The sequence below is a fragment of the Stenella coeruleoalba genome (assembly GCF_951394435.1).
Source record: "Stenella coeruleoalba genome assembly, chromosome: 2".
Lineage (NCBI taxonomy): Eukaryota > Metazoa > Chordata > Mammalia > Artiodactyla > Delphinidae > Stenella > Stenella coeruleoalba.
Window position 1 is genome coordinate 25,706,643 of NC_137147.1, and position 9,575 is coordinate 25,716,217.

The following is a 9,575-nucleotide window of genomic DNA, read 5'->3' on the forward strand; positions in this document are numbered from 1 at the left end:
TAATCCTCTATTAGTGACCTGTGTCACAAATACCTTCTAGTTGGTGGCTTTTCTTTTCTTTTTTTTTTTTTAACATCTTTATTGGGGTATAATTGCTTTACAATGGTGTGTTAGTTTCTGCTTTATAACAAAGTGAATCAGTTATACATATACATATGTTCCCATATCTCTTCCCTCTTGCGTCTCCCTCCCCCCCACCCTCCCTATCCCACCCCTCTAGGTGGTCACAAAGCACCGAGCTGATCTCCCTGTGCTATGCGGCTGCTTCCCACTAGCTATCTACCTTACGTTTGGTAGTGTATATATGTCCATGCCACTCTCTCGCTTTGTCACAGCTCACCCTTCCCCCTCCCCATATCCTCAAGTCCATTCTCTAGTAGGTCTGTGTCTTTATTCCTGTCTTACCACTAGGTTCTTCATGACATTTTCTTTTCTTAAATTCCATATATATGTGTTAGCATATGGTATTTGTCTTTCTCTTTACGACTTACTTCACTCTGTATGACAGACTCTAGTCTATCCACCTCATTGCAAATAGCTCAATTTCATTTCTTTTTATGGCTGAGTAATATTCCATTGTATATATGTGCCACATCTTCTTTATCCATTCATCCCATGATGGACACTTAGGTTGTTTCCATCTCCGGACTATTGTAAATAGAGCTGCAGTGAACATTGTGGTACGTGACTCTTTTTGAATTATGGTTTCCTCAGGGTATATGCCCAGTGGTGGGATTGCTGGGTCATATGGTGGCTTGTCTTTTCATTCTCATTATGGTATCTTTTGGTGAACAAAAGATCTTGATTTTAATGTAGGCAAATCTAACAATCATTTCCTTTATGATTTTTACTCCTGTGTCTTAAGAAATCATTCCCTCCGTCGGGGGCATACAGATATTCTCTTATTTCCTCTATTTGCTACTTGTAGGAAGATGTCCCTAGGCTCCCACCAGTGGGTTCTCTCCCATCTCATGCTGAACGCACCTCCTTCACAGCTCTTCCCCTTCTCTGTTGCAGTGAGCAGTTTATTTACATTCATCCCACTGGGCCAGGAGCAGGGACCTTCCTTTCACCAAGTTCCAAATTTGCAGCTCTTTCAATGCCTGGCGCACAGCTGTCTCTCTTCTCTATGGCTTCTTACCTCCTGCTTTGTCTTTGCCTCTGCAGCACTGGGTTCTCAGCCATACCTGTACACCTTGCCAAGCCCCTACTCCAGGCTTTCTGATTTAATCATTCTGGGTGGGGCTCTGGCTTTCATGTTTTTTAGAAGCTCTCCAGGTGATTTTATGTGCTGTCAGGGCCAAGAACCACTGCTCTGTAGTTTGTGAAGAAGGCAGCCTCCAGCATCTGCCCTCTGTGAAGCAGACCCACTTCTCACCCTCCTCTGGCCTCTGACCTCAGCCTCAATCCCAAATAACAAGCCAGGAAGGAATGCTGGAATACTGCGCTGCAGGCCCTGGAAGTCCCCAGAAAGTGGTCTGCCAAGAGCCCACCCTGTCTCCAGCCCCTCAAGGCCGCCATATTGGTGGTTTCAGTTGCCGCTGATGGGAAAAGAATGAATGGGGTGTGTGAGGAGGTTTGGAAGGGGCGAGACGATATATGTACCATCTGCGAGAAAGGCAGAGGGAAAGAGGGAGAAGCAAAAGAAACACATTTTGGAAAGCGCCAAAGTTTTGACAGGAATCTGCCTCCTTCCCCCCACCCTTTCCCATCTGTTTTGGAGAAATGTAAATGTGCCTGTGTTCCCAGGTGACTGGCCGGCAGGTTGCCTCTTTGGAATTCTGTGAACTGGCCATCTGTCGTCCTGTAATAAATGATAGCTATAAAAGAAAGTGATTATGGTGCCGATAGGGGGAGAGGCATTTGTTTATATTCTTATAATATGTATCAGATTGAATAGAAATTATCACTTAAAATTGACAAATGGAGAGCAGGGTTCCTTGGAGAGGGAGTCAGGGACACAGCAGCAGTGACGGGACCATGGGCAAACTTTATTTGACCAAGTGTCAGGGACCAGCTCAGCCTCAGAGGCTCCCAGAATCACTAGGTCCCTGAGGGTTGGGACCCAGAGTTCAAATTTCTCTGGATGTCTTGGGTGTGCATTTGGCGGATGTGACTCGGCTGGTGCATGTGAGGGTCATCCGTCCCCACCTGCTAGGGAAGGAGGAGGGGTGTGTCTTTGAAACCAGCACAAAGCTAGAGTTGCCTCCTCTGTGTCTGTGGGGACTACTTACCCTTGGGACTCCCATGTATGCCCCCAACAAATGACTACCCCCTATTTGATTTTCTCCTTCCAGCCGAGATTTTCCAGTCTCAGGAGTGAAGCCTGCCAGCTGGGTCTCTAATCTTCTGACTTAGGCTTTCTCTTCCACCCATCCTTGTCCCCCAGCTTGCCTTGTTTTCTGTCCTTCCAGAGCAGCATGCTTCCTCCAAGGTCCCTGGGGGGCTTACTTCCCTAGGGTGTGGCTCCGCATTTCTGGTGCAACCCAGAGCAGCCTAATGAGTGGCCAGGGCTCGCGTCTTCCAGAGAGAAGCAAAAGGCTTGAGTAGCTCAGCTGCATCCTCATCTCCTCCCGCTCACACACTTTGGCTAAAACCTCCAGTCTCTTCAGCTCGTAAATGCATTTTTTTTTTCCAGGTCGTAGGTTAATAAAATTTGATGTTTACAGAATGTCAACCACTTTTTCATACCCTACAGGTTAGGCAAGGAAGGTTTTATTTCCCTCCATCTTCCAGTTGGGATAACTGAACATCAAAGAAGAAGTTACAGCATCCAGGTGACATATTAGGGAGGGCAGAATGACCCACTCACTATTCTTTCCTTGCAATGGCTTTTTTTTTTTTTTTTTTTTTTTTCAGTATGCGGGCCTCTCACTGTTGTGGCCTCTCCCGTTGCGGAGCACAGGCTCCGGACGCACAGGCTCAGCGGCCATGGCTCATGGGCCCAGCCGCTCTGCGGCATGTGGGATCCTCCTGGACCGGGGCACGAACCCGTATCCCCTGCATTGGCAGGTGGACTCTCATCCACTGCGCCACCAGGGAAGCCCTTTGCAATGGCTTTTTACTCCCGATTAAGACCTTTACGGTAATCAGATATCTTATTATGGTTTTCAAATGCTCTTCACATTCTTCCCTCTTTTTTGATAATTTGACTGTATTTATATACATTTATATAAACATAAAATTACGTTTGTATATTAAGCATATGTTTCTATATATTAAATATATTTACATTTTTAATGCTCATCTCCAGCCTTAGTCAATATTACTCCAATCATTTTTATTGTCTTAGTTCATTTTTAGTAAAGTCCTTAGGAGGGGTTCATGGGGATTTCTTGGATGTTCAAAAGTTTGTCTGCAGTCTTTATACTTGACTATCAGTTTGTCTGGGTAGCACATCCTTCACTCACTTTTACTTTCCTGGCATAGCTTTAATATATTGATCTATTTAAAAAAAATTTTTGGCACAAAGTATCGCTGTTGGAAAGTCTGATGACAATTTGATTTTCTCTCCCTTATAAGTGACTTGGCCTTTGGGGGGGCATTTGACTGCAGTCCTTTTCCTTTGCCCTTGGCTAAGGGAGCTGTGTGTTCCTGAACTGTTAGGAAGGGGATATGGGAAAGATAGCTTTTGTAGCTTTCTGCTCAAGAACTTGCTCTTTGGTTGTTTTCTTGAAATGAAAAAAAGATGACCTCTTTCTTTCTGAGACCTCTGCTTCCCTCCCCGACTTTTATCTCCAGTGCTGTCCAGTAGAACTCTCTATGATGATGGAAATGTTCTATGTCTGTGCTGTCCTATTCAGTAACCATAAAATGGAAGCCACCAGCCACAGGTGGCTGTAAGAATTAGGAACATGATGGAACCCTTGCACATGGTTGGTGGGAATGGAAATTGGTGCAGTCACTGTGGAAAACAGTGTGGAGCTTTCTCAAAAAACCAAAAATGGAACTACCATACGACCCAAAAAACTAAAAATGGGACTACCATACGTATACGACCATACGACCCTGTAATTCCACTCCTGGGTATATATCCAAACCAAAACCAAAACCAAAAACGTGAATTCAAAAAGATACATGCACCCCAACGTTCGTAGCAGGATTATTTACAGCTGCCAAGATATGGAAACAACCTGTGTCCATCAACAGATGAATGGATAAAAAAGACGTGGTTGATCTATATATACACAATGGAATACTACTCAGCCATAAAAAAGAACAAAATTATGCCATTTGCAGGAATGTGGATGGACTTGAGGGCATTATGCTAAGTGAAATAAGTCAGACAGGAAAAGACAAATACTGTATGGTATCACTTATATGTGGAATCTAAAAATAGAACAAACTAGTGAATATAACAAAGAAGAAGCAGACTCACAGATATAGAGAACAAACTAGTGGTGGGGGAAGGGTAATATAGGGTGGAGGAGGGGTTGGTACAAACTACTGGCTGTAAGACAGCCTCAAGAATGTAGGGTACAACATAGCCAACATTTTAGAATAACTATAAATAGAAAGTAACCTTTAAAAACTGGATAAAAATTTTAAAAAATTAATTAAAAATAAATAAACAAAGAATTTGAAACATGACAAATGCAACAAAAGAACTAAATATTTAAATTTAGTTAGCTTAACTGTCAAAAGCCATATATGGATAGCGGCTTCCATCTTGAGCCACGCAGAATTCTAGACTTTATCTCTCTTTTGCCCCCGCTGTCACAGTCCTCCTCAGTTTGAAGACTCCAACCAGTAGTCCCTCCTCTGTGTGCAGTTCTGTCCTGAAAAGGAACTCTCATTTGTGAGTTTCAACAGTTGTGAGGTCTAGACTGCTCCAGGGCACCCTCCCCTGCTATTCAGGGCCTGCTGAGACCCCGCCCAGCATCACTGCTCCTTCACGTTGGCCTGTCACGCTTTCAGGCCAGCACCTGCTGGTGGTTTGAAGGGTCTCTAGCTGCTCCAGCCATCAGAAGCAACCTGGTCTTGTCTGCGCTCCCTCTGGCACAGTTGCTGATACTACACAGGCCTAATGCTACCGGGTGCTCGTCCTCGCCCGCTCATATCTGGGTGTTCATGGGATTTCTCCTTGCCAATTTTGTTGTAGAGGTTGGCTATGGATTTTTTGGTTTTCCATCCTGGTTCCTCCATCTATTTCCCCAGGAGAGCTTACGAAAATTCAAACCTAGCCTGACCTTGGTGCCATGGTTCTGTTTTTATTTTGAAGACCTTGCCCACGTGTGTATCTCAGAAATACAGCCATTCTTGTGGATTTTCTGGTGCTTAAGTCCCAGCAGGAAAAGCTACATGTACAGGCATACCTCGCTTTATTGCGCTTTGTAGGCAGGTACTGTGGTTTTTGTTTTTCAAACAAATTGAAGGTTTGTGGCAACCCTGTATTGAGCAACTCTATAGGCACCATTTTTTTCCAACAGTATTTGCTCACTTCATGTCTTTGTGTCACATTTTGGTGATTATCACAATATTTCAAACTGTTTCATCATTATTATATTATATCTGGGATCAGTGATCACTGATGTTACTACGGCAAAAAAAATTACGACTTGCTGAAGGCTCGGAGGATGGCTAGCATATTTTAGCAATAAAGTATTTTTAAATTAAGGTGTGTACCTTAGTGCGGGCACCAGTGGGCGGGTGGTGGGAGGAGCTGCAGACGGCAAGGGTCACTGCGGGCCTCGGAGGGAGCGGGAAGCAGAGCAGGGCCACCGGGGCCCCGCTAGGGCCACAGCGGCAGCGGTTGGGCGCCGCCCCCCCACCCCCACCCCGGCCGGCGGCCGGAGGGCGCAGAAAGGGGGCCAGTGGGACCCGCCCCTGGCCGGCAGCAGTCGTGAACCTGCCCCGCCCACATCATCCGCCTGGTGTACAAGGAGGCAACGACACTGACAGCTGAGCCACCTGATGGCATCAAGGTCTTTCCCAACGAGGAGGGCCTCACTGACCTGCAGGTCACTATCGAGGGCCCTGAGGGGACCCCATACGCCGCAGACCTATTCCGCATGAAACTCCTGCTGGGGAAGGACTTCCCTGCCTCCCCACACAAGGGCTACTTCCTGACCAAGATCTTCCACCCAAATGTGGGCGCCAACGGTGAGATCTGCGTCAACGTGCTCAAGACGGGCTGGACAGCTGAGCCGGGCATCTGGCACGTGCTGCTGACCATCAGGTGCCTGCTGATCCACCCTAACCCCGCGTCTGCCCTCAAGGAAGAGGCGGGCGGCGCGCGCGCCTGCTCACGGAGATCCCCGGGGCGCAGGCGGGCCCAGCGGCGGGAGGGCCGGGGCCGGCGGTCCCCGGCCAGCGGGGCTGCGGCCACCACCGCCGACGCCACGGCTCCTGGACGCCCGGGGAGGGGCCGAGGGGCCGATGGCCAAGAAGCACGCGGGTGAGCATGATAAGAAGCTGGCAGGCAAGAAAAAGATGGACAAGAAGCGGGCGCTGCAGCGGCTGTAGTGGGCTCTCCTCCCTCCCTCTCCCACCCACTCCCCACCTGACCCCACCTCTGTCTCTAAGTTATTTAAATTATGGCTGGGCTGGAGGAGGGCACTGGGGCACTGGGACCTGGATTTGTTTTTCTAAATAAAGTTGGAAAAACAGCAAAAAAATAAATAAATAAATAAAATTAAGGTATGCACAGGGCTTCCCTGGTGGCGCAGTGGTTGAGAGTCCGCCTGCCGATGCAGGGTACGTGGGCTCGTGCCCCGGTCCGGGAGGATCCCGCGTGCTGCGGGGCGGCTGGGCCCGTGAGCCATGGCCGCTGGGCCTGCGCGTCCGGAGCCTGTGCTCCGCAACGGGAGAGGCCACGGCAGTGAGAGGCCCGCGTACCGCAAAAAAAAAAAAAAAAAAAAAAAGGTATGCACATAGTTTTTTAGACATAATGCTATTGCACGCTTACTAGAACTACAGTATAGTGTAAACATAACTTTTATATGCACCGGGAAACCGAAAAAGCCATCTGACTCACTTTATTGCTATGTTTGCTTTATCGCGGTGGTCCGGAACTGAACCCCCAGTGTCCCCGAGGTATGCCTGGTGAAGTACTTGGTATTCAGGAAGCACTTAAAAAGTAGGTGTTAGAGGAATGAAGGCTCTCAACAACTTTGGGTCAACTTCAGACCCTTGAGGAGATCCTAATAGTGTAGCAGAAATTCTGGGACCCTGAGCCAAAATGGCAGAAATGGACCTCTTGTTCAATGATACTTTTGTAGCCAGGACTGGGTGGCATCCATGACTTTGAAGCAAGGCAAAGGGGCTGACTCTAGCTAGCTCTGTGCTGCCCTTGCGCCTCCGGGATGCAGTTCAACAAGCAGCAGAGCAAGCTGGATCAGAGACCCCCAGCAAAAGAAGGGAGGCAGTGAATTTAGAATTGAGCACCAGAGGAATCGAGAGATATGACTTAGAGTGAACTATTTATTATGTGCACGGCCCCGCAAAGGAATTGTAGACAGAATAAGTGAATGGCTAAACGAATGAATGAGAGACCCCAGAAGCCTTTCCTGGTGAGGAGACAAACCTTGAGTGGGCTGGATGTGGCTCTAGCCACCCTGATACTGCAGTCCTCAGAATGCTGTCCTGTGTGATAGTAGCTTCAGGGGGCTCTTCCAGGCATGGAGTCCTCCACCCCTGAAATCCCATACCTCCAAGGAAGTTTGGCCTATAGCTTCATCCTGAGCCTACTTGGTTTTGATCTCTACTTGGCGTTCTCTGCGGAGATGAACCATCTCTGTTCTGCCCTAGCGTGGGAGGCTCCCGGTTCCGTGGCGGTGGGGTTCCCCCTCCTCCCTTAGCCCTGGGGCTCTACCCCACTTCTAAGCCAAGATTCCACGAGAGAATCAGATACTTTCCCCACATTTGCAAACACGCTTGACTCCATGTCAACTAAGAAATTCACTGATGAGAAAGCACGCTCATGTGTAGAGACCTGCAGAACGCACGTGGAAGCCCAGGACCCACAAAGTCTTCGCGTACACTCACAGGGAGCCCTGAGCCTCCCTGACCGGCTTCTGGAGGTCTTCACTGCTGCCCTCCACCCAGTGCTGGCCTCTCCTTGCCCCTTGGCCTCAGGCCCCAATGGGGAACCTCAGTGCTACCGCCTTTCTAATCTGGGGTCCTTTTTTCAAACAACCACATCAACGCATGCAGCTTCTCCTCAGCCCACCCTCACAGGTGTCTGAGCGGGGAACACCTGTTTGGGGCCTCTCCTGGCCCCTTGGCCTTCTCTTCTCATTCATTTCAAAGAGCTGAGATTGGGGAAGTGGTGCAGGGAGCAACCCACCCCTACTCCCCTGGGAAGATATAGTCCTTCCTTATTTCCTGCAAGAAGTGGCCACCATCCAACCCGAGGACCAGGACCCGAGGAGCCGAGAACCCCCGATCTCACCTGGGGCTGCACATGTAACGTGGTACACACTGTGTCCCAAGGATCATGAGACATTCCAGACATGGAACGCCCGCTGCACACGGACCCATAGGAGAACTGCAGAGGTTTAGAGATGAGAATTATCCTAGGGCCCTCCTTCACCCCATCCCAACACAACAGTGGCCTTTTGAGACTTTCTAAGGCTTAGAGTATGTGTCATCCTCAGAAGCACGAAGCGAGCCGTGCAGACGGGTAACATCAGTAGCTGCCCCTATGACCTCAGGTTGCTGAACAGTCCTGTTTCTGGTGGTCTTCTGGGGGCTTCCCTCCCTTCCTGACAATGGGATGTTGATGTCTAGGAGCTTGTGCTCTGCACTGGTTTCTAGAAAACCTTTTTTCTCATTGCTTTGGTAAAGACAATAATAAGACAATCACTCCCTGACTTGGACTCACAGATATTCTAGTCCAAGGGACAGGTCATGGGACCTCTGAGGTTATTTGAAACCTCCCAGACATGTCCCCAACCACACCCACTTTCCACAAATCACTCATTTTGGATTTATCAGTTTAAATTTCTCTAACTCTTCTAGAATCTATTTAACTTTTCAATCTGTATCAGCTTGGATTTTGGGGGCAGCAATTAACAGAAACCTGAAGCTACAGTAGTTTAAACAAGTTAAGGGTTTGTTTTTCTCTCAGGCAAAGGGCTTATGGAGACAGGAGGTCCAGTCCCTCGACGTGGTCAGTGTCTCTGGCTCCTTTACCTTTCTGTTCCACCACCCTTACAGCATGGCTTCTATCTCAAGGGGACCTCAGGGTTGCAGAATGGCTGCTGCAGCTCAGGTCATCATACCCACCTTCCTGGCATGAAGAAGGGGGGAAAGGATGAGCTTGCCAGAAGAGTCAGTCCCTTTTAAAGAGGTTTCCTGGAAGACCCGCACAATGACCTCCTCTAACATCTCATGGGGTATCCTAACTGTGAGGGAAGCTGGGAAATGTAGTTTTTTAGCTGGGCACATTGCCATCCTCAACAACATAAGGATTTTGTTAGTAAAGAAGTATCTAATGACAGCTAAACTTGTTGAGTACTTATTTGATGCTGGTTCTGAGCACACTACATACATCACTGAACACCCATAACAACCCTATTAGATGGAAACCATTATTACCCTTATTTTCCATAAGAGGAAACTGAGGCATAAGG

General features: G+C 48.2%; 1 pseudogene across 1 annotated transcript; it reads left to right on the forward strand.

The window, feature by feature from the left end:
* The first annotated feature begins 5,858 nt into the window (after positions 1-5,858).
* On the forward strand, positions 5,859-6,944 carry LOC307182302 (ubiquitin-conjugating enzyme E2 S-like; annotated as a pseudogene). The gene has a single exon. The product of its transcript is annotated as a ubiquitin-conjugating enzyme E2 S-like (transcript).
* The last annotated feature ends 2,631 nt before the right edge of the window (positions 6,945-9,575 follow it).